This window comes from Rhinopithecus bieti, unplaced genomic scaffold (genome assembly GCF_001698545.2).
Source record: "Rhinopithecus bieti isolate Rb0 unplaced genomic scaffold, ASM169854v2 scaffold_8035, whole genome shotgun sequence".
Taxonomy (NCBI): domain Eukaryota; kingdom Metazoa; phylum Chordata; class Mammalia; order Primates; family Cercopithecidae; genus Rhinopithecus; species Rhinopithecus bieti.
The window spans coordinates 2,066,595-2,091,770 of NW_016806092.1; positions in this window are offsets into that span (position 1 = coordinate 2,066,595).

Consider the following 25,176-nt stretch of genomic DNA (forward strand, 5'->3'; position numbering starts at 1 on the left):
GATATTACATAACAGTGTGTCTTTAAAGATGAAGCTCTCAGTCAGAGTGACCTGGATTCAATTGAATAGCATTAAAATGGGAGCGTGTGTTGAACCAAATGCTTCAAAAAAAAAAAAAAAAAAAAAACTGCTTAGATCTGAAATTCTATGATGGAATGAGTTGTTTTCAAAATAATCCAAACTTAGGTTCCATTTTAACAGGATAGAACCCTTATTGAAAAGGTACTTTCAGAAGTACAGAGACATTATTGGGCTGTGATGGTATTGGGCTCACCTTGCACTTGGCAGGATGTAACTAAGGAGGTCTGGTTGCCTGGACTAAGCAGGTTTTTTTGAAAATGTGCACACTTGCAGGTTAAAGCTTTAAAAGCTTTTAAAACATTTTAGCTGTTTCTTTACGACACTTTGAAAACTATTTTATCCTTCTTGGATCAAGATGGTTTATAAACAATAAAAACTTAACAAGGACTGTATTATAGCATTTTACAGATAGAAAATGGAAACATAAAGCAGTTAAATTAAACTATATATTTATCTGAACCCATTGCATAAGAGAAAACATAAGGAAGAAAGAGGATTTAGGCTCTCTAGCTTCTGAGAGCACATCCTAATTCTAAAGCCACTCTTTCTTCACAGTGATATTGTAGTTATAGGATATGTAGTAATATCCTGATGAAATGGTCACACAAAATATACTGCATTACATTATCAGGTCATCATATAATGTAGTCATTTCATCCTCCTAGTATTTAATGAACATAAAACCTCTCCTTCAATTTCTATTTTATTTTTTATTTTTTTATTTTGGGAGATAAATATATTCAAATACACATGCAGAACTACACACATACAGAGACACGCACATATATATGCATTAATGTATATTTATGTGTCTTTAATGATATATGTGTATTTTTACATAGTTTGTAGTTACATAAACATATCTTCATTTTATAAAGATATATTTGTATACATTATACATGTGTATTTATATGCACCTATTAAACAGAAAACATCCTCAAAACGTAGATGCACAGATCAGTGATTTCTCACAGAATGAATGCACGTATCTACCAGGTAAACAAAAAGAATATTGGTGGTACCTTAAAAGCCTCTCACATATACCCCTGCCCTCCAACTGTCACTCCATTCTTCCCTCCAAAGGTGTGCACAGTTTTTTTTCACATGGTCCTAGAGAAACACTAACTTGTACATTTCCAAATTAGAGGATATTCCAGAGACCATATAGCACAGACTCAGTGAAGTTTATATTGTTTGCAACGATGCGTGGGAAGATGGTAAAATAGCTTTTGCTATTCAGTCCATCAACTGAACATTAAAGTATTGGGGTGATGACAGAAGAACCAATGTCAGCCTGCCCTGGAGTGGCCTGTCACTCAGGCTGTAAATCAGCGTCCTTGGCTCTCACTGGCACTCACATGTCTCTCCCCATTCTGACCTAGAAGAGCCTCATTTCCTCTGTTCTGTCACAGTTCCAGGGCAGGAGGAGAGACGAGTTTCCAACCCAAATTAGCTTGTTTGCAACATTCATGCCCAAATTAAAAACAGGCAGCCTGGCTGACTAAAGAGTTCCCATTTTCTTCTCAAGTTTTGATAGAAAATATGCCCTGAAGGGAAAATAAGCAGGGACAAAGGATTAGAAAACAAAATCATCTAATGATCAAAACTACCTTTCCCATTATTTGGACAAGTGGCACTCAGAATGGAGCAGATCTCTAACAACCAGTGAGTAACCACCAATCCTTCCACAGGGTGACAGAGAAACTACACAGAAAACTTTTTATTCTTGAATCAAGGGAAACAGTTTTAGAACACAGTAGAAAATGTATAGTTGTATACTCATCATGAAGAAATACGTTATGAAGAATTCTGTTGCGATAATTACGGAAATAAGACTTTTAATGGCTGAAATGGAGAGAATTCAGGATTTTCATAAATCAATATTCAACATAGTTCTAATTGACACTATTAACAATAAAGGAGATATCACATATGATATGAGGTGCAACTTTTTAGAAGAAACAGTTGTGTTCCCAGGCATAAAGTTCAAATTCCAGATTGAAATTAAATCAGTAGTTATCACCTAGGGCAGAACTTCCTAATTTTATAGCATAATGCCAAGGGAAATTCGGTTTATTATGCTACGTTTTAACCAGTTCTGTAAAGCAGCCATATAAATACATAAGTCTTATAATAAGTTATAGTTAAAAAAGCATAGATTTTATTTGATGAGTAATTACTTTTATCCAAGTTACTAATGACTAGTAAACAAGGATTTTTTAGGGAAATAATATTTTTCATGAAATACTTTGAGTTAAGGGTTAATTTCTGGCCATGACTAATATAAGCCTGCCTGAGAAAATGAGCTCAGAGTCCTGTTTCTTTAGAAATTACCAAATAAAGATAACTGTAGAATATGCTATTTGTCTTGCTCTCTGAGAAACCTTTGAGCTGTGGGGCTTCTGATCTAGGGGAGCTCTGGATGCCCTGCAGACCTTGGGCTCACATGTCTAGATCTGTACCTCTGTGTCATGGTGACCCACACTCACTCTGCCACTCATCTGCAGCAACTGCATTCTCCATGTGGGTGAATGCACACTGTGTGACACTAGTGTTTGCAGTGATGGGTAGAGATCAGATAGCCTCATTAACAATGGGTTTAGAAGCCTGCAGCTTTGTACAGCAGTACACTGTAGGACGAGGCTTATTTTGTTGAGGCCATTGCCAATACTTGATGCAAAATAGAAGAAGCTGTTGCTAATTGGTGAGTGCTGCATAATACAGAGGGAGGGATGGCAAACCAGTGATATCAGTTCCCCTACCCCAATGCCCCACAATTACCTCCTTTAAATTTTCCTTGTGTGCCACTGATTGATTTAGGAAAGAAAAGTCAAGGAAATTTTCCCCTAAGGAAGGCATTTTATGTGTTGTGGCTCAGATCCTCTTCTAACACTGTGCTATTTTTGTAAACATGCAAAACGTAGATTCAATAGATGCAAAGTAAATTGTGTTAAGACATTTTCTTATTTTTATTTTATTTATATTGTCTGTGCAGGTGTTTTTTATTTAGTTGTCTAGCATACCTTTTTGTTTATATTTTACCAGTGTTTGTACTTTACAAACATATCTGATGGTCCAGTGTAGCTATTTTTAAGGATGAGGTGTGAAATGAAAAGTTTCTAGGCTTGGGTCAAAGGAAAATTCTGATAAGGTTAAAGATGAGGGAGAAAAGCCATCTTGTGGATCCTTTCACTGCATCAGTGCAACATGGGGTGCAGATGAAGGTTATTTATACAATGGATGTCACTTGGGCTTTAAATAAGTTGGCAGCTTAAACTGTTTTCTTCTATTGTGCATCAGTTGTGGCAAATTCAAGTGAAGCAATGGTTCCAGCAAAATTGAAAAGACACCTGCACAATTATGTGATAAGAAAAGTTGAGAGTTATGTTAAAAGGTGATTACCACTTAGAAGAAAACGGAGCAAAGCTTTCATGTAAAAAAAAGAACATTTAATAAAAGGTTCAGGGCACAAGATTTTTAGTAGTATATCTTATTATTCAGAAAAGGAAAACTCACAATATTGATGAGAAACTAATAATGTCAACATGACAAATTATAGTGAATAAAATCCTAGAACAGGATGTAAAAAATAAATAGAAGAGGATCCTGTGAGAGTACAGTAAGTTAATGTACAAACAGCCTCTGTATCTATGGGTTCCACATTCGTGTATTCAACCAACCACAGATAAAAAAATATTTTTTTCAAATTGCTCTCGTACTGAACATATACAGATGTTTTTCTTGTCATGATTCCCTAAACAATATAGGATAATAATTGTTTACATAGGATTTACCTTGTGTTAGGTATTTTAAGTAATCTAGAGATTATTATAATATATGGAAAAATGTGCATAGGTTATATGCAAATACTACATGACTTGTGCATCCTCGAAATTTGATATCCACTGGATGTCCTGGAACCAATCCCCCACAGATACTGAGGGACAACTGTATTGATGACATGTCACATAATGCCAAAGCTCTTTCATGTAAAAACTCAAAAACCACAGCTTCTGTATTCAGTTATGATTAGTCAACATATTTTAATGATATGTATTATATTGAAGCAATGGTAAGATTGGTAAAGGGTGGTGAAATTGAAGAAAACATTTTCTGTTACAAAGAGCTGCCTAAAACAAGCAAAGGCCATGATCTACTTAATGTTTTTACTTCTACCCAGAATTCAGATCTCTCAGAGAGACGGTGCTGCCATCTATTCTTACTGTGCTCTAGCAGTAATTTGTTCAATGGCAATTTTTCTTTTCTTGTCAGAAGAGAAAAGGTTTTGTTTACACAATACACTGCTTTCTTCACAGGGAAGTGATCGTGTCAAAATCTCTTAGAAATGACATTTTAAAATTATGGATGATGCCAGAGAAATGGCCAATGTTATTAAACAAAGGTCAATTCATCTGAGATTTAAGGAAAAAAAATGAGACAACCTAGGCAAAGAGCACATAAATCTCCTGATACATTTCCAAAATCTGGTGGCTTAGCAGAGTAAGAGTTTTTAACAGGGGGTTTGAGTTGAAGAGTAAATTAAAGATGGTCAGATCCAGTGGCAGAAAATCAGTAAGGACATAGCTGAACCCAACAATGCTATCAATCAGCGGGATATAATTGACATGTATAGACTACTTCATTCAACAAGAGCAGAATACACATTCTTTTCAGGCTCCCATGGGATGTGCATCAAGATAGGCCATATTCTGGACCATAAAACATACTTTACCAAATTTAAAATAATAGAAATGATACAGTGTCTGCTTTCAGACCTCTACAGAGTTAACTAGTAATCAATAACAGAAAGACAATGTAAAAATCATTAAATACATGGAGATTAAACAACACACTTCTAAACAATACATGGAACAAGGAAGAAATATCAAAAGAAAAAAGGTTTTGAACTAAGAAAAAACGAAAATATGACTTATCAAATTTGTAGAATGCAGCAAAAGCCATGCTTAAAGGGAAATTTGTGTCATTGAATGCAGACATTAAAAATGAAGCAATATCTGGCCGGGTGCGGTGGCTCATGCCTGTAATCCCAGCACTTTGGGAGGCCAAGGTGGGCAGATCACCTGAGGTCAGGAGCTGGAGATCAACCTGAGCAACATGGTGAAACCCCATCTGTAGAGGGCTGCGTGCTCGCAAACGAGACGTTCCCGATAAGCCCTGCTCTTGCAAACAAAGCAGGACGGTCCTTCTCTGCAAACAGGAAGGGCAAAGGAGCCAGCTGTAAACAGTGGGCTCTGGGAACTGGTCAATGTTTACTGATCTTGGAAGTCAAGGAAAGGTCAGAGAAGCAACACGTGCCCCGTGACTTGGTAACATTCCACAAACGGCTGTATAAAATAAAGCAGAGTGGGCCCTTCCGCGCGGCCGCCATGTATGTCTTGTTCTGATTTGTCTTGTGTGTTCATTCCTTTGTTTAGGAAACACGCGGACCCCAACACCCATCTCTACTAAAAATACAAAAATTAGCTGGATATGGTGGTGGGCAACTGTAATTCCAGCTACTTGGGAGGCTGAAGCAAGAGAATCACTTGAACCCAGGAGGTGGAGGTTGCAGTGAGTCGAGATCATGCTACTGCACTCCATCCTGGGGGATGGAGTGAGACTCTATCTCACAAAAATGAAAAAGCAGAAATACCTAAAATTAACCATGTAACTGTCCACATTATAAAACAAGAAAAAGAAGAACAAACTAAATCCAAAGTGAGCAGAAAAAAATAAATAATACACATTAGAGAATAAATTAATAAAGTTGAAACCAGGAAATCAATAAATAAAGTTGACAAAACCAAAAATTGGTTCTTTGAAAAGTTCAATAAATGTGATAAGTTTCTAGCCAGGCTCACTAGGAACCAAAAGCATGAATTACTAATATCAGAAATGACAGAAGGGACATCACTACATAAGTGAAAGTATTATAAAGGAACAACATTAACAAATTTATGGTCACAAGTTTGATAACTAAAATGACATGGACAAATTCCTGAAAAGATACAATCTGCAAAAACTCACACAAGAAGAAATAAATTATCTAAATAGATCTACATTATTAAAGAAATTGAATCAAGAATTAATAATCTTCCAAAACAGAAAATATTAGGTCCAGATAGGTTCGCTGGTGAATCCTACCAAATATTTATGATAGAAATTATATCAATTCTCTGCAATTTTTTTTAGAAAATAAATACATAGTGAATACTTCCTCATTTATTCTGAGGACAGAATTTTCCTAACACCATAAACAGACAAAAATTACAAAAAACTATAGACTAATATCTCTCATGAACATAGATGCAAAAACTCCTCAAAAACTTTAGCAAATCAAATCCAATAATGTATACAAAGAATTGTACACTATAACCAATTAGTGTTTATCCCAGGTATGTGAGACTGACTCAACATTCAAAAAGAATTAATGTAATTCATCACATCAATATGCTAAAAAAGAAAAATCGGCCAGGCGCGGAGGTTCACGCCTGTAGTTCCAGCATTCTGGGAGGCCGAGGCGGGCGGATCACGAGCTCAGGAGATAGAGACCATCTTGGCTAGCATGGTGAAACCCCGTCTCTACTGAAAATACAAAAACTAGATGGGCGTGGTGGCTGGGGCCTGTGGTCCCAGTTACTCGGGAGGCTGAGGCAGGAGAATGGCTGAACCTGGGAGGCGGAGCTTGCAGTGAGCCGAGATGGCGCCACTGCACTCCAGCCTGGGTTACTGATAAAGACCCTGTCTCAAAAAAAAAAAAATAAAAAAGAAGAGAAATCATATTCTTCTATCAACAGATGCAGAAAAAGTATTTGACTAAATTCAACACACATTCATAATTTTTTAGGAAATCTCAATAAGCTAGAAATAGAGGGGAGCTTCCTCAACTTGATAAATAATATTTTTTAGAAACTGACAGCTATAAACTTTCTCACCAAGACAAGGTAAGGATGTTCCCTCTTACCACACCCTTTCAACATTATACTGAAAGTCCTAGATAATGCAATAAAACAAGGAAAGGAAATAAATGGTATATAGATTTAGAAGGAAGAAATAATCTTTTTTAGTGGATAATATGATTGCCTATGTCAAAATGTGAAAAAATGACAAAATTCTTCTGGAACTAATAAGTGGCTATAATAAGGCTGCACAATATATAAGGTTCATTTACTTAAAAAAAGTCGCTTTTCTACATACCAACAATGAATAAGTAATATTTGACATTAAAACACATAAAAGAAAATTACAAAACTCTGTTGAGAAAAATCAAAGAACTAAATAAATGAAAAACTATTCCATATTCATAGGTGGGAAGACTCAATATTGCCAAGATGTCCCTACTTTACAATTTGAGCTATAGCTATAGGTTCAGTACAATTCCAGTCAAAATCACCCCAAGTTATTTTGCGGATATTGAAAAACTAATTCTAAAGTTTATATGGACAGGCAAAAGACCCAGGATGACCAACACAATATTGAAGAATTTGTGTTGGAAAACTTACACTAACTGATTTCAAGACTTACTATAAAGATACTGTAATCAAGACTGGGACATTGTTAAAAGAACAGATAAATATATCAATGAAATAGAATAGAGAACCCATAAATAGACCCACATGAATATCATCGACTAATCTTTGACAAAGAAGAACAAGTGATATGGAGAAAAGATAGTCGTTTTAACAAGTGGAACTGGAGAATTTAGACATTCATGTGCAAAAAAAAAAAAAAAAAAATGAATCTAGAGATGGATCTTAAACCCTTCACAAAAATTAACTTAAAATGGATCACAGATCTTTATTCGTAATTTCTGAAAGCTAGAGGCAGCCAAAATGTCCTTCAGTAGGTAACCTAATAAATCAAGTGTGATACATCTAGACAATGGAATATTATTCACTAATTTAAAAATGAGCTATCAAGTCATAAAAAAGACATGAAGGAAACTTAAATACATATTACTAAGTGAAAGAAGCCAATCTGAAAAGGCTATGTACTGCATGATTCCAACTATATGACACTCTGGAAAAGGCAAAACTGTGTCGACAGTAAAACCATTAGTGGTTGCCAGGACTTGGAGGCTTGGAGTTATGAATATGCAGAGTACAGAGGATTTTTAGGACATTGAAAATACTCTGTATTTTACTATAGTGGTATACACATGTCTTTTAACATTTGTCTAAGCTCATAGAATGTATAACACTACGGGCAAATCCTAATGCAAAGTATGAACTTTAGGTGATAATATGTCAACATAGGTTCATCAACTGTAATGCATGTACCACTCTGGTTGGGGATGTTGATAATAGAGGAGGCTATGCATGTGTGGGGAAAAGGGGTATATGGAGTATCTCTTTACCCTCCTCTCAATTTTGCTGTGAACCTAAAACTGCTCTTTAAAAATATTTTAAGTGAATTAAAATAGTACCCTCAAAATATGGGAGGCCAGATTTTGAACAAAATATCTGTGAAAGCCAGTTACTTAACAGACTTTTTTTTTTTTAATAACATGAGCCAATTCAAGTTTTTGCAAACCACTGAAGAAAATGTTTTGACTTCACTTAACAAATTTGTTAGCTTAAAACAAAACAGAACAGAATCTTTAGGGGAAAAATGCAGCAAAAGAAAATCTTAAAAGGCTTCCACAGCTTCTTGAGACTAAGAGTGGGAAAGATATCAGCAAGTCTCAAATCATATAAAAAACCACCTGGAAAAACTGAAAAACAAATCTAGATGGTGATTTCCCTCTCATTCAACATAAATGTATAGCTAGGTGAGGGATCATTTCTCTTAATCTTCTGCTGATACTGACTTTGACGCAAGAAAAAGCACTTTATGAGATGCAGCTAATCATACATTCAAGATAAGATGTATTGATTTTTACTCTAGATGAGTTCTAGATTTCTGTGAAAGAAGCATTTCTTGCCATTTTAAGAAAACAGTGGACATTTTGCTGTGGTTTTCAACCTCTTTCATGTAGGAGGAACAGCTTGCTTACAAAAATCAACAGCAAGAACAGAATAAACTCATTTCACTAGAAAATGAAATCTATGTGTAGTTGTGTCATGTTTGATTCATAATTGAATGAAATAAACTGATCAGTAACTATGTACAGGTTTCATGTGAGAGAGTAACATAATTTTAGTTTTAGTTTCAAAAACAGCGTTTTATACACATGTCTAAGTCAAACAGACATTATTTTAAAATCTGTATATGTTAATATCACATAGTATTAAAATATTTAATATTATTAACACCGTGGTATGTATTTGAACCTGATCATGTAACTTACAAAGATACTATTTTTACAAAGTCCTGTGTGAAATTTTGTCTTTGGCCACATTTAATTCATATTTATTTGCTTACTATTTATTAGTATTACTATTTGTACTTTGCCAATAAATTTTAATGCAATAAATTAATTTACTTTCTTTTAAATCTAATGGGCATAATTGTAAAAACTGAAATTTCACTTTGGCTTACACCAGTTATTTAACAAATTTATCTGTCTTTTGGATTTTCAAGTTTTATGAAAATAGAAAGATATCATAAAAGTAAGCTAAGTCTCCACTATACATAAAGCAAAAACTGAAAGAATTTTGAAATTGATTATTCAACAGTGATAACCGGGGACTTTCAGTACCTCATTCTAAATAACAGATACACTAAAAAAAAAAAAAAAAAAAAAAAGGATATAAAAAAAACACCCATCTTTATAGGGCACTCTAGGCAATACGCAGAATTTATATTCTACTGAAGCACAAATTGAACATTCTACTTGGATAGACTACATGCTATGCTGTAAAATAAGTTGCAATAAATAGAGGAATAAAATCAAGCAAAGAATATTTTCCAACCACAACAGAATTAAATTCGAAATCAACAACAGAAGGAAATTTTGGAAGTTTGTGATGTGTGGATATTAATAACACACTCCTAAATAACCAATACAAAACAGAAGAAATAATAAATTAGAAAATACTGTAAAACGAATTAAAACAAAACTACAGCATGCTAAAAATACAAGATACAACTAAATTAGTGTTTAGATAGAAATCTGTAGTTTTAAACACTTATATTTAAAGAGAAGTTAGATCTTAAAATAACTTCCACCATATGAAACTGGGGAAAAAGAAAGAACAAACTAAACTCAAAGCAAGTTAAACACAGGATATACTGAGGACAAGAGAGAAATAAATGATACAGATAATATAAAAAGAATAAACTTAAAAAAAAAATGGTTCTTTGAAAGATCAACAAAACTGATAAAACTTGAACTAGATTGACCAAGATTATAAAAGAGAAAACCTGAACCACTAAATCAGAAACAAAAGGTAGGAACATCACTAATTATCTTAAAGAAATAATAACGTATTAGTACCATGTTACGATGAATAATTATTTGTCAACAAATTAGATGATTGTGATGAAAAGGTCAGATTTATAGAATGACACAAATAATCTCAACAGACTCAAGAAGAAATAGGAAATCTAAATAGATCTATATAGCAAGTAAAGAGATTAAGTAATTATATATATATAACAGCAAAGAAAATTTTAGGACCACAGGACTTCACTGTTAAATTCTATAAAACACAAAAGACTAATGAATAGCAATCCTTCCAAAACTCTTTGCCAAAACAGAAAAGGAGGCAACATATCTCAAGTCAATTTATTGAAACCAGTATTATTCAAATTCCAAAAACAAAGACATCACAAGAAAGCAAAATACAGATTAATTTCTTATAAATGAAGGGCAAAAGTCCTAAATAAATTACTAGCAAACCGAATCCAGCAACACATAAAAACACCATGATCATGTGGGATTGATCTCAGGAATGCAAGACAGCTCAACGTATGAAAATCAATCAATGTAATATACCACCTTAATAGAAGCAAAGGATAAAAACCACCTGATTATCTCAAGAGATAGATACAGTATTTTACAAAATTCAATGCCCTTTCATGATTAAAACAACAACATTTAACAAATTAGGAAAAGAAGGGAACTTCCTCACTCTAAAAAAAAACAGAAATATGTGGAAAAGCTACAGCTAACATCATAATTAGAGGTGAAAGAGTGAGTACTTTTCACAAAAGATCAGAAACAGAACAAACATATTTGCTTTCACTACTGCTATTAAACTTTTTTGTTTGTTTGTTTGTTTGTTTGTTTGTTTGTTTGTTTTTTGAGACAGTCTCGCTCTGCTGCCCAGGCTGGAGTACAGTGGTGCGATCTGGGCTCACTGTAAGTTCCGCCTCCTGAGTTTAGGCCATTCTCTTGCCTCAGTCTCCCATGTAGCTGGGACAGGGTTTCACCGTGTTAGCCAGGATGATTTCCATCTCCTGACCTCGTGATCCGCCCACCTCGGCCTCCCAAAGTGCTGGGATTACAAGCGTGAGCCACCAGCCACCTACCCGGCCTGTTTCTTTTTTTTTTTTTTTTTTTTGAGATGGAGTCTGGCTCTGTCACCCAGGTTGGAGTGCAGTGGCACCGTCTCAGCTCACTGCAACCTCCGGCTCCCAGGTTCAAGCGATTCTCCTGCCTCCGCCTCCTTAGCAGCTGGGATTACAGGCTAGGCGCCACCACGCCCAGCTGATTTTTGTATTTTTAGTAGAGATGGGGTTTCGCCATGTTGGTGAGGCTAGTCTCAAACTCCTGACCTCGTGATCCCCCTGCCTTGGCCTCCTAAAGTGTTGTGATTACAGGCATGAGCCACCGCGCCAGGCCTGCTATTAAACTGTTTAACTGGAGAGTCTAATCACAGCAATTGGGTAAGAAAATGAAATAAAGGCATCCATTATCTTGTATAAAGAAAATCCTAAGGAATCCACAAAAATAATTACTAGAACTAATGAACCCATTTGCCAAAGTTGCCTGATAGACAATCAATATACAAAAAATAGTGATATTTTTATACACTTGTAAGGAAGCATCCAAAAATAAAACTAAAAACACAATTCCATTTATAATGGCATTAAAAGGACAAAAGACTCAGGGATAAATTTAACAAAATAATTGTACAATGTGTCCACAATTAAAGATTAATTTTTTTAACTAAGGATTAAGTTTTGAAAATATTGTTGAAATAGATTTTAAAAATCATAAACAAACAGAAAGATATCCTATGTTTTGGATTAAAGACAACATTTTAAGATGACAACATTCCACAAATTGATCAACAGATTCAATGCAGACGTATCAAATTTTCGACTGCTTTTTTTTGCAGAAATTCATCAGTTCATTTTAAAAGTCACATGTAAATGCAAGAACTCGGCATAGCCAAAACAATCTTGAAAAACAGAAGAATAACTTGGAGGACTCTAACTTCCCAAATTCAAAACTTACATCAAAGCTAGAGTTAGTGAAGCATAAAGTATACGTAAAGCACAAATAAAAAAAGCAAAAAACTAGATAATTTACATAAACTGAACTTCGTCAAACTTAAAACGCTTTCTGTGCGAAAGGACAATATCATTACAGTGAAAAGACAACCCACAGTATGGGACCAAATATTGTAAATCATATATCTGATAAGAAACTTGTATTGGAATGTATAAATGATCCTTACAACTTGGCAATACAAAGACAATTAACCCAATTTTAAAATGGTCAGAGAACCTAAGCTGACATTCCTTCAAAAGAGATATGCAAATGGTCAATAAACAGAAAAACGATGCCCAAAATATTACTTGATATAGTTTGGATGTTTGTCCCCTCCAAATACCATGTTGAAATGTAATCCCCAGTGTTGGCAGTGGGATCTGGTGGGAGGTGTTTTTACACTGAAATCAACTATTTTTATTTTTTATCCACTTTTCATGAGCCTGAAAGTGTTCGGTTCTTAAACGTTTTCCAACATTCAATTTTGGTGATTTACATTCAATATTTCTATCTGGGTAGCAACAGAACATAATCATAATAGATTACTTTTTAATGTTTTGAATTTAATACATAATACAAAAAAGTATGTATAAGATATGTCAGGTATAAAGAAACATAATGAAAAACATTCACATGCCCATCCTGTTTTTTTTTTTAAATTAACATAATTTTGAGTTCCTTGCATACTTTCTCATCCTATATTTCCTCTACAATTTTGCAGTATGTTTTCAAATTTTGTGTAGTGTTTACATTATTGTTCCCTTCTATAAATTCATAAAGATAATCTCCTGCATTTAAAGATTGTACAATTTTTTGTTTTATGTTTAAATGTTTATGATTTATGTTTAAATCTCCAATTACCCAAAATAGTTGTTTGTATATTTTACGTAGTATGGGACTTGATCTTATTTTTCCCTACCCAACTAACCATTTGTTTTACTAACATTTATTGAAAATTCCATTTTCCACTTATCTGCAATATCAGCTATTTTCTAAATCACTTCCACGTTCATATTTAATCAGTCAATGTTTATTCCCATACCAACACTACATTCAATACTTATATATTAATATAACTTTGTAAAGTTTTTTAAATATCTGATAAAGCAAGTCTCCTGCTTACACATAGCTTATTGGTTCACGTTCAAGAACTGTATTGCCAATCTCTTCAACATGTTGATTTCCTTTCTTTTGTATATATACCCAGCAGTGGGATTGCTGGGTCATATAGTACTTCGAATTTTAATTTTTTGAGAAACCCCCATGCTGTTCTCCATAGTGGCTAAACTAATTTATATTTCCACCAACAGTGTACAAGGGTTCCCCATTCTTCAGATCCTCATCAGCTTCAATATTGCCTGTCTTTTGGATCTGAGTCATTTTAACTGGGGTGAAATGATATCTTAAGAAAGATTTGATTTGCATTTCTCTGATTAATGATGCACTGTTCATATACCTGTTGGTCACTCATATGTCTTTTTTGAGAAAAGCCTATTCAGATCTTTGCCAATTTTTAAATCAGATTATTTGATATTTTCCTATTGAGTTGTCTGAACTCCTTATATATTCCAACTATCAATCATCAGATGACTAGTTTGCAAATATTTTCTCCCATTCTGTGGGTTGTTTCTTCCTTTCGTTGTTTCCTTTACTGTGTAGAGGCTTTTTACATTTATGTGAGTCCATTTGTCTACTTTTGTTAACAATGCTTTTGAGGTGTTACACAATAAATCTTTGCCCAATTTCCTGAAGAGTTTCTCCAATGTTTTCATTTAGTAATTTTATAGTTTCAGGTGTTAGATTTAAGTCTTTAATCCATTTTGATTTGATTTTTGTATACTGCAAGAGACCAGGGTCTAGTTTTATTCTTTTGCATATGGATATTCAGTTTATGGCAACACTATTTATTAAAGAGACTGTCCTTTCCTCGGTGTATGTTCTTGGCACCTTTGTTGAAAATGAATTATTTGTAGATGTGTGGATTTATTTCTGGATTCTCTATTCTGTTCCAATAGTCTATGAGTCTGTTATTATGACAGTGCCATACTGTTTTGATTACTATAGCTCTGCAGTATATAATTTGAAATCAAGTAATGTGATTCCTTCAGTTTTGCTATTTTAATTCAAGATGGTTTTGGCTATTCTGGGTCTTTTGTGGTTCCATATAAATTTTAGGATTATTTTTCCTATTTATTTGAAGAATGTCATTGGCATTTTGATAGGAATTGCACTGAATCTGTAGATTGGTTTGTGTACCATGGACATTTTAACAATATCGTTTCTTCCAATCCATGAACATAGAATATCATTCCATTTGTGTGTGTGTTTTTCTTCTTCTTTTTTTTTATCAGTGTTTTATAGTTTTCTTTGTAGAGCTCTGTCATTTATTTGGTTGAGTTTATTCCTTGGTATTTTCTTTACAGCTTTCATAAATGGTATTACTTTCTTGATTTCTTTTTCAGAATGTTCACTGTTGGCATATAATATAGAAATGCTCTGAATGCCTGGTGATCTGTCTGGTTGTGAAACAGAGAAAGACCCCTTGCACCCTTTCTGCACAGAAATGGTAGAGGGCCTCATATTGCTAGTCCATGTGAATGGGTGCTTCAAATGCCTGGAGATCTGTCTGGGTGTGAAGTGAAGAGGGCTCCACTGTACCACGATCTATGCACAGGAAGGGTGGATGGCTTACGCTGCTGATTTGAGTGAGGGAGTGCTCCAAATGCCTGGGGATCTGCCTGGGTGTGGAGTGAAGAGGACATCACTACACCACAATCTATGTACAGCAAGAGTGGGACAGCTCAGGCTGCTGTTCCAGGGAAGTGTGTGCTCCTAATGCCTGGAGTTCTGTCTGGGGGTGGAGTGAAGAGGGCCTTGCTGCTCTACCATACCAGGGGAGCAGGCTGAGGCACCCAGCAATGAAACATGCAGATCAGCTTCATATCTCCAAGCTGGCCCTGCCTGCAAGTCTCACAGCCCAGGAGAAACTGCAGCCATTGCAGCACTCCTCCTGTCCCAGGCCTGAGATGCAAGAGAGCACAGTTCCAGTGCCTGCTGCTGAGGTTCTTTCCACAATTGTGGCTTTGCAGGCCCCTAACCCGCTCTAGAGCAAGTGCTCCCATTTCTGGCCCAAGACAGAATGCCTGCATGGCCATTCTTTGTCTGGGTTGCCAAAAAGCGACTGACCTTTTATGTCCCTTGGATTAACAATGGCACACTGCTCTAAATCCTGGGTCTGGGAAAATGTCTGCACCTTTCCCTGGTGTCTTTTTCTCTCAGTGCTTCCAAGCCTCTCATCATGTTATCTCTCCAAGACTTGAGAGAAACGAAATACTCTCCATAGGCCTGGGTTGCTCCAGATCCCCAGAAAGAAGGTGAGTCACAGAGGAAGGCTCTCTGCCTCTCTCACGTACTGGGGCTTCAATCATTTTTATCAGCCAGATGCTGTGATGTGGGTTGCTTGCCTATGTTCTGTTTCTTGGGATCTGGGGTGTCGTCCACAGTTCTGGTGGATTCCCATTTTCCATCTTGAATTAAAGCTCAAAGTGATCTTTATGTGATATCTTGCTATTTCCAAGTGTCTGAGGCATGCTAAAAACCTCTAATCAGCCATCTTATGGAAAAAAGAAAAAAAAAATACTCTCTTTCCTCCTTCCTTGCTTCTTATCCTCCTTTATGTAAGAGTGATTTTCTCTGGTGTGTTTTAATTTCTTGTTTTTCTATTTTTAGTGTATCTGTTTTATGTTTTTGATTTGAGATCACCATGAGGCTTGCAAATAACATAATTGGTTACGTTATTACTGATTACAACTTAATTCTGATTATAAGAAACAAATAAACAAAGAGAAAACTAAACAAAGAAAAAGCTACACTTTTCATTCCATGCTCCCCCCACCACTTTTGATTTTGTTGTTTATATCTTTTGCACTCTCTCTCCTAAAAGCTGTAATTGTTTTGATAGGTTTGTCTTTTAGTCTTCCTACTCAAGATATGAGTGGTTTACACACCACAATTACAGTGTTATTCTGTATTTGTCTGTGTACTTATTGTTAACAGTGAGTTTTGTATCTGTGGATGATTTCTAATTGCTTGTTAACATCCATTTCTTTCAGATTGAAGATCTCCCTTTAGCATTTCTTGTAGAACAGGTCTGGTGTTGACAAAATTATTTGTCTGGGAAGAAATTTTTTCCAGGTATAATACTCCAGGATAACTTTTTTCCTTCAGCACTTTGAATATGTCATGCCACTCCCTCCTGACTATAAAGCTCCTCTCTTTGTCTTCTTCTGCATTATCTTTTAAAATTTCTCCATTAATACCATAATGTGTCTTCATTTTTAAAATAATTTAATGGTCACTATTGGTTTTATTGTCTAAAATCAATAATAACTTTATCTTTTGAAAATCTTAGAACACTGTTGTTCCTGAACTCTTTGTCTATTTACATGCTATCTTATTGCTGTTTATGTTTTTATCTATTAAGGTGTTTTACATTTTATTTTATATCTACATATCAATCTTTATATATATTTTTCAACATATTAACCACTTTCTCAACTCTTCCTTTTATATTGTGTCTCAGACCTGCCATCTGGGAATCTCTTTTCTTCTGACACAAGTGTATGTTTAAACAGTCTTTTATTAAGAATTTTCTACTGGAACACAATTTTCCTTTGTTTGAAATTTTTTTTATACTTACAATATTAAAAGATATTTTTATTGGATATAGAATTCTGTGTGGACAACTACTTCTCTCAGCATGTTGAAGGTGACATTCCACTGACATTTAGCTTCCAATTGATGTTTTAAAATTAACTCATCCTTCATCTCTAGCTACATTTTATACTTTATCTTTGCATTAGAAATTTGGCAGTTTTATTTTAATGACTTTATTTTATTTTCTAGCTTTATACAATTCGGCTTCTTAATTCTGTAGCTTCAAAAATATTCTTAGCTGTTGGCTCCTCAAATATTGCCTCTACTTCATTTTCTCTCTCTTCTCTTTCTAAAACTCCTACTATGGTATTGGGCAACCTACAGTCCATAATCACTGACAAAGATTCTCTCCTTGAGGCAACTAATCACAATCCTCTGGGCTCTTTCACAAACTAGGCCCCGTCCTTAAGAGTTCAATTTTAATAAGAATTCTGTTAAGTCTATTTAGCCAGAATGCCTTATCCTTGACATCTGATCACTCTCAATATCTGACCAAATTCCTCATACCCCACCATCTCCAAGGTCTGATCACACTGGCTTGCCTTGAGCAAATATCATGCTAGATAGATTTAGCAGAATCCCTGCCCCCAAACTTACCCTGTTGTTTCCACTTAGTAATGACAACTCCCTCCTGCTCACACCTGCACACTCTGCTCCTTGGCTATTAATTCTCACTTTTCTTTGTTGTACTCAGAGTTGAGACCAATCTTTCTACCCTACTGCAAAGCCCCATTTCAGTTGTTTCTGTAATAATGATAGCCCTGAATAAAGCCTGCCATGCCATTTTAACAAGTATCAGAATAATTTTTTCTTTCACACCACCTATGTAGTGTGAATTTTGGTAGCAATATATGTGAGGAGCAGCTTGTAGTTATGAATTTTGAGAGTTTTTTCCTCCTACACTCAGTGCCAGAGTTTGAGACAGGCAATTTTCCTTAAGGGTAAAATTTACATTTAGACTGTATGTGCAGCACTTAGAGGTAGCATTTCAATGGTGATGATCTTCCACTAGACCCCTCAAATTTAGTGGGCCCTGAGGTTGGCTTTCTAACCCCTGAATTCTAAAATGCTTCAAACTAAAACTCAATTTACATTTATTTGGTAAATGTTCTTAAGAGAAAAAAAAATCAGCTTGCATATTCCATTTATTTTATCGGCATCTTATTATTGCCTACTTTTTTGACAGTTATTGGATTCATATAAAATGATTATAAAATAAATTTTTTTAGCATTTTTAGTTGCATACAGTTGTTAGATCTGTTCAGAGAATATGCTGCTATACTGTTAGCAGGTCATTCAAAATAAGATTGCAATTTGGTAAAAGAAAATTGTCTTATTGCTCACATCTTTGATATAGAAAGCATTGAAATATCACATATGTTACTCTGTATAAGTAATACCATATGTTTTTACATTGTTTTCACAATATGTAGACCTGACACTGTCAGTTTGTCTTTGGTCTTGCATCTCAAATTCTATTTTGTTTTTATCAGTGTTTTGGGTATTTTACTACTCTTCACCAACCCCACCCAAATATTTACTAGCTGTAAGATCTTAGGAAGTTACTTAACTTTATGCCTTGTTTTATTTTTAAGAAAATAACCGTACTGCTATATAAGCCACAGAATTATTCTGAGGATTAAATGAGTTAATATGGTTAAAGTGTTCAGAATAATGCCTGGCACACAATAATGCTAAATAAACATAATATTATTATATTTTCAAAAAAGAGGATTTAAACTCCCAAAGCATAACTTCTTAACTTTGAAGCATAAAAAGAAGAAAATATGTAAACTAATAACTTAAAGAATGTTTTTGTCTCCCTTTAGATTTATTATTCATGACTGCTCTTCCCAATGACAAACACAATCAAAAGTTAACTCTTGGAAACTATCTTGTATTTGTTTTCAACTCTTTCCTGGTAATTAACATAAATGACATGTTTTGGTATTAGAGATGCTATTGGTAATTATTTCATTATTCAACTTCCAAATGTGGGAACTGCTTTCAGAACCTCCATAAGAAATAATCACTAAAGCTTCAAATTTGCTGTGATACTTGAAGTAATGGGATAACACCCCTTTTAAGGTACCCATTTGTTGTTGCTGGAAAGCTATAATTTATGAAGTTCTATTTCATAATGTACCCAAAATTACTCTCCCTCAAACTTCTGTGCATTGTATTTTGTTCTGCACCCTAAATAATGTATCTATTCCATCTTTCTTTCAAAATGAAAATGTACTACTCTTCCTCTAAAATAAAATAAAAAAATCAAATATTTTTTCAACATCTAACAAAGTTCCTAGGGAAAAATAGGCATTACAATGTTAGGTCCTCTTCTTTAACCTTCATCTTTTCAAAACATATCCTTTCACTTATTCCTCTCCCCTTATCCTTCTCCCCTTCCTTTCATTTCTCTCTTTTCCTTCCTCCTTTCTTATTCCTGTCACAGCCCTTAGAAAATATATACTACATGTTGGCCTGGCACAGTGGGCCTCCCAGCACTTTGGGAGGCTGAGGCGGGTGGATCATGAGGTCAGGAGTTTGAGACCATCCTGGCTAACAAGGTGAAACCCCGTCTCTACTAAAAATTCAAAACAATTAGTCGGGCGTGGTGGCGGGTGTCTGTAGTCCCAGCCACTTGGGAGGCTGAGGCAGGAGAATGGCATGAACCCAGGATGCGGAACTTGCAGTGAGCGGAGATCGTCCCACTGCACTCCAGCCTGGGTGACAGAGTGAGACTCGGTCTCAATAAAAAAAAAATTAAAAAAAGAAAAAAAGAAAATACATACCACATGTCTTCAAGTCTTTCTTTCCTTACAGCTTCCCTCAAGGCTTCCACTTATGATGTTGTTTCACAACTTTTCACCACTTAGATAATTTCTTTTATCATTTCAGTTCTCTAATTGCATCTTACAATGTAGCACAAAGTACTAAAGAAAGCACTAATTCCATTTCCTACATTGCTCTAGCTATCATGCTGCTAACACTATAAACCTTCATGAGATTTTAAGTACCAAATTCAGGTTGGTTTACAAAGAGCTTGAGGTTCTTCAAAATCATCATGGGCTTTCTACATTAATTGCTTCTAAATAAGGACTCCAACATTCACTAATTGCAAATGCACAATCCCATATTATTCTAATGTCAGAATTTTATATTTATTTTTATTAGATTGTATCTTAGACTTTCTGCAATTTATTAGACTTTCTGTAATTAGATGTATCTTAGACTTGTGTATAATATGAGCCTGTCAAGATGTTTTTCATCTTTATTTGACCATTCATCCTGAGATGTGCCAGCAGAAAATTTGAAAATCTGTTTTCATTCTTTTTTCCAAGTTATTGAGCAGGTTTTTCACATATCCTTGTACCATTCTCCCAATACTAACATATTATGAATCTCCAAACTTTGTTACTATGTGAACGATTACTTTTCATGACTTGACAAAACGGCTTTATCAAATATCAGACAAAATTTACATACGTGTTGTTCATCTGATCTGCCGATGTGCCAGTCTGCAAACTACTTTTGCAAAACAAATTATTTTAAATTTTCATGACATTCTAAGTCAATTCACCCTCATTCCTAGAAAATACATTTTTATTTAAAGTTCATAAACCATCTGCACAAAATCTTTTCTGGAATTTGCCTAAGTGTACTTTAAATGTATTTAACAGTAGTATATGAAATCCCCCTCTTCCCTGTCTGAAAATCTGGGACATGTGCTAGTGTTTAGATATCTGGCAGATGTTTTATAACCAATGAATTCCTCAAACTTACTAAAAATGCTTGTGTTCAAATCTCATGAATATATTTTCTTGATACTCCTCTGTAACTAACTTAAATTATCTGAATACAGGTGCTTTGAATTCATTTACAAAGTTGCACTATCTCACTGTTCTATATAGTATCTCATGTTTTAATCATTCCAAAATATTTGTAATATCTGTTCTATTCCTTCCAATTTGAATATAATTCTACTAGATGGAGAAGACAGAAGCAAATACAGCTTGTACAGTATTCCTTTTTCCTTCTCTGCCTCCATCGACTTTGTAAAACATTGAGGTGGTCCCTTCTATTTTATTTAATTCACTCACATACTATAAATCATCTTTTGTTTCCTTAGGTTTTTTTCACATGCTATAAAATATTTTCACCATTGGTCTAATGAATTTAAACTTCAAACATTGAATGTTTGCCTCTAACATTGGTGATGCTTTTTAATGACGTGCCTTCTATTTCCTAATTTTAAACCTTATGTTATCAGCAATTTTCTCATTTGGGCAATTTTTTTTAACTGTTTGCTTCTTCTCCTCATGTGTGTTTCATAAAACTTTATTTTAAGACTTTCCCATCTTGAGCCACAGCATACTTTAGAGGTTTTCTGTCATGAGAAAAAAATATAACGTTTCTCATATTAAAAAAAAAACTGATTTCCTAACACCTAGTGTACATGTACCTATATCTGACTGTGTTAATTGCTCAATTAACTTTATGGTCAGAATCATCCAAATTCTATGTTTATTTTCTCTCAAACTTTCTATTACTTTCACATCATTATCCATTTCTCCTTTAACTCCAGAAATAAGTCCAGATTAACAATAACCTTTGCTCCTTTTTCTAACTTCTAAAATCAATTTTGGTTAAAGATTACCATTAGATGTCCAGATATTTGGCACTTTTTAGTCACGGTTTTGTTTCGCTGCTGTAATTATCCATATTCTCTAAGTGCCTAGAATATCTGTAGCCTATTTATTTCCCTAACATTGTTACTTCTTTCTTCTCAGTGTATACTTGCCTGTAAGCTGTCAGCCCCTTCCCCTACTCTTTCCAACACGTTCTTGAATTGTTGTGCACATATTTTTAACCTCTAGTGCCAATTTATTTTCGGTTTTTATATTCAATCTATAAATAGTGCTGCAAAAGTCTCAAGCATACTCATAAAAACTTAAATTTTGTTATTTTAAAATCAGTCTTATTCCATCATGTACAATCTATGCAATGAAGTACAAATATATCTATGACATAGGTATTGTAAGTATATATCTATGGCATATATATAATGTATGAAAATACATAATATTGTCCTGTTCATCATCTTTAGTTTCTCCCTGATAATTACTAAAGTTTGTTCCACAATTTTTTATTCCTATATACAATACAACCTTATCCTATATAGTATGTGGTTGTCCAGTTTAAGTCAGGATTGTGTTCTTCTCTTGGATTCATACTTCACTTTAATGCTTTGATGAATTCAATATATTGCCTGCCAAATGTTAATACTAATTTTCTAAAGAGCATCTTGACTCTTGGCTATAGACCTCCACTCAACATTTTAGTCATCATCTATGAAATAATCTTTTCTGCAATGTCAAGTATATATTATTTGAGTTATTAGTTCAACACCTATGAAGTAGTTTCTGGGGATGAAGTGGTGTTAACACTCACAGGGTTTCTCCCCTCATGATGGGTACACTACTATGAGGGAGACAGTAAATGACTAATCACATACGGTAATTATGGAATGTGACTAGAGCTATAAGGAAACACACAAGAAGATGTTACAGGGAGAAACTGAAAAAGAAGAGATTATATGAGACATGGATATAACTGCAAAAAGTAGACCTCAAGTAGAATAAAATATTTTTTAAAAAATTATTGCTTTTCCTTCACTCTGTTTCCTTTCCACTGTTTAAAAAAGACTAGGGATCCATCAGGTCAGCCCAAAAACTCCTTAACCTGATAAGCAACTTCAGCAAATTTCAGGATACAAAATCAATGTGCAAAAACCACAAACATTCCTATACACCAACAATAGACAAGCAGAGAGCAAAATCATGAGTGAACTCCCATTCACAATTGCTACAAAGAGAATATAATACCTAGAAATACAAATTACAAATGAAGGACCTCTTCAAAGAGAACTACAAACCACTGCTCAAGGGGAAATAAGAGAGGACACAAACAAATGGAAAAACATTCCATGCTCATGGATAAGAATAATCAATATCATGATAATGTCCATATTGCCCAAAGTAATTTATAGATTCAACGCTATTCCCATCAAGCTACGATTGATTTTCTTCACAGAATTAGAAAAAGCTACTTTAAATTTCATATGGAACAGAAAAAGAGCCTTATAGCTAAGACAATCCTAAGCAAAAAGAACAAAGATGGAGGTGTCATGCTACCTGATTTCAAACTATACTACAAGGATACGGTAACCAAAACAGCATGGTGCTGGTACCAAAACAAACATTTAGACCAACGGAATAGAACAGAGACCTCAGAAATAATACCACATATCTACAACCATCTGATCTTTGACAAACCTGACAAAAACAAGAAATGGGGAAAGGATTCCCTATTTGATAAATGGTGCTGGAAAAACTGGCTAACCATATGCAGAAAACTGAAATGGGATGCCTTCCTTATACCTTATACAAAAATTAACCCAAGATGGATTAAAGACTTAAATGTATAACCCTAAACCATAAAAACCTTGAAGAAAACCTAGGCAATAACATTCAGGACATAGGCATGGACAAAGACTTCATGACTAAAATACCAAAAACAATTGCAACAAAAACCAAAATTGACAAACAGGATCTAATCAAACTAAAGAGCTTCTACACAGCAAAATAAACTATGATCAGAGTGAACAGGCAACCTACAGAATGGGAGAAAATTTTTGCAAGCTACACATCTAACAAAGGGCTAATATCCAGAACCTACAAGGAACTTAAAAAAATCTACAGGAAAAAAAACAACCCCATCAAAAAGTGGGCAAAGGATATGAACACACACCTCAAAAGAAGTCATTTATGTGGCCAAAAAACATACAAAAAAGCTTATCATCACTGGTCTTTAGAGAAATGAAAATCAAAACCACAATGAGATACCACCAACTCCAGTTAGAATGGCAATTATTAAAATGTCAGGAAGCAACAGATGACAGAGAGGATGTGAAGAAACAGGAACACTTTTACACTGTTTGTGAGAGTGTAGACCAATTCAACCATTGTGGAAGACTGTGGTTATTCCTCAAGGATCTAGAATCAGAAATACCATTTGACCCAGCAATCCTATTACAGGGTATATACCAAAAGGATTATAAATCATTCTACTATAAAGACACACACACACGTTTACTGCAGCACTATGTACGACAGCAAAAACTTGGAACCAACCCAAGTGCCTATCAATGATAGACTGGATAAAGAAAATGTGGCACATATACACCATGGAATACTATGCTATGCAGCCGCAAAAAAGAATGAGTTTATGTCCTTGGCAACAACATGGATGAAGCTAGAAGCTATCATTCTCAACAAACTAACAAAGAAACAGAAAACCAAACACCACATGTTCTCACTCATAAGTGGCAGTTCAACAATGAGAACACATGGACACAGGGAGGGGAACATCACACACTGGGGCCTGTCAGAGGGTGGGGGTGCTGGGTGGGGGGAAAAGGGAGGGAGAGCATTAGGATAAATACCTATGTATGCGGGGCTTAAAACCTAGATGATGTGTTGATAGGTGCAGCAAACCACCATGGCATATGTATACGTAACAAACCTGCACATTCTGCACATGTATCCCAAAACTTAAAGTAAAATAACATTTTAAAAATAATAATAAAGGCCGGGCATGGTGGCTCTTGCCTGTAATCCCAGCATTTTGGGAGACCAAGGTGGGTGGATCACCTGAGGTCAGGAGTTCAAGATCAGTCTGGCCAACATGGAGAAACCCTGTCTCTACTAAAAATACAAAATTAGCCAGGCGTGGTGGAGCATGCCTGTAATCCAAGTCACTCGGGAGGCTGAAGTAGGAGAATTGTTTGAATCCAGGAGGTGGAGGTTGTGGTGAGCTGAGATCACGCCATTGCACTCTAGTCTGGGCAACAAGAGCGAAACTCCATCTCAAAAAGGAAAACAATAATAATAATAATAATAATAATAATAATAATAATAATGAAATTAAAAAGACTG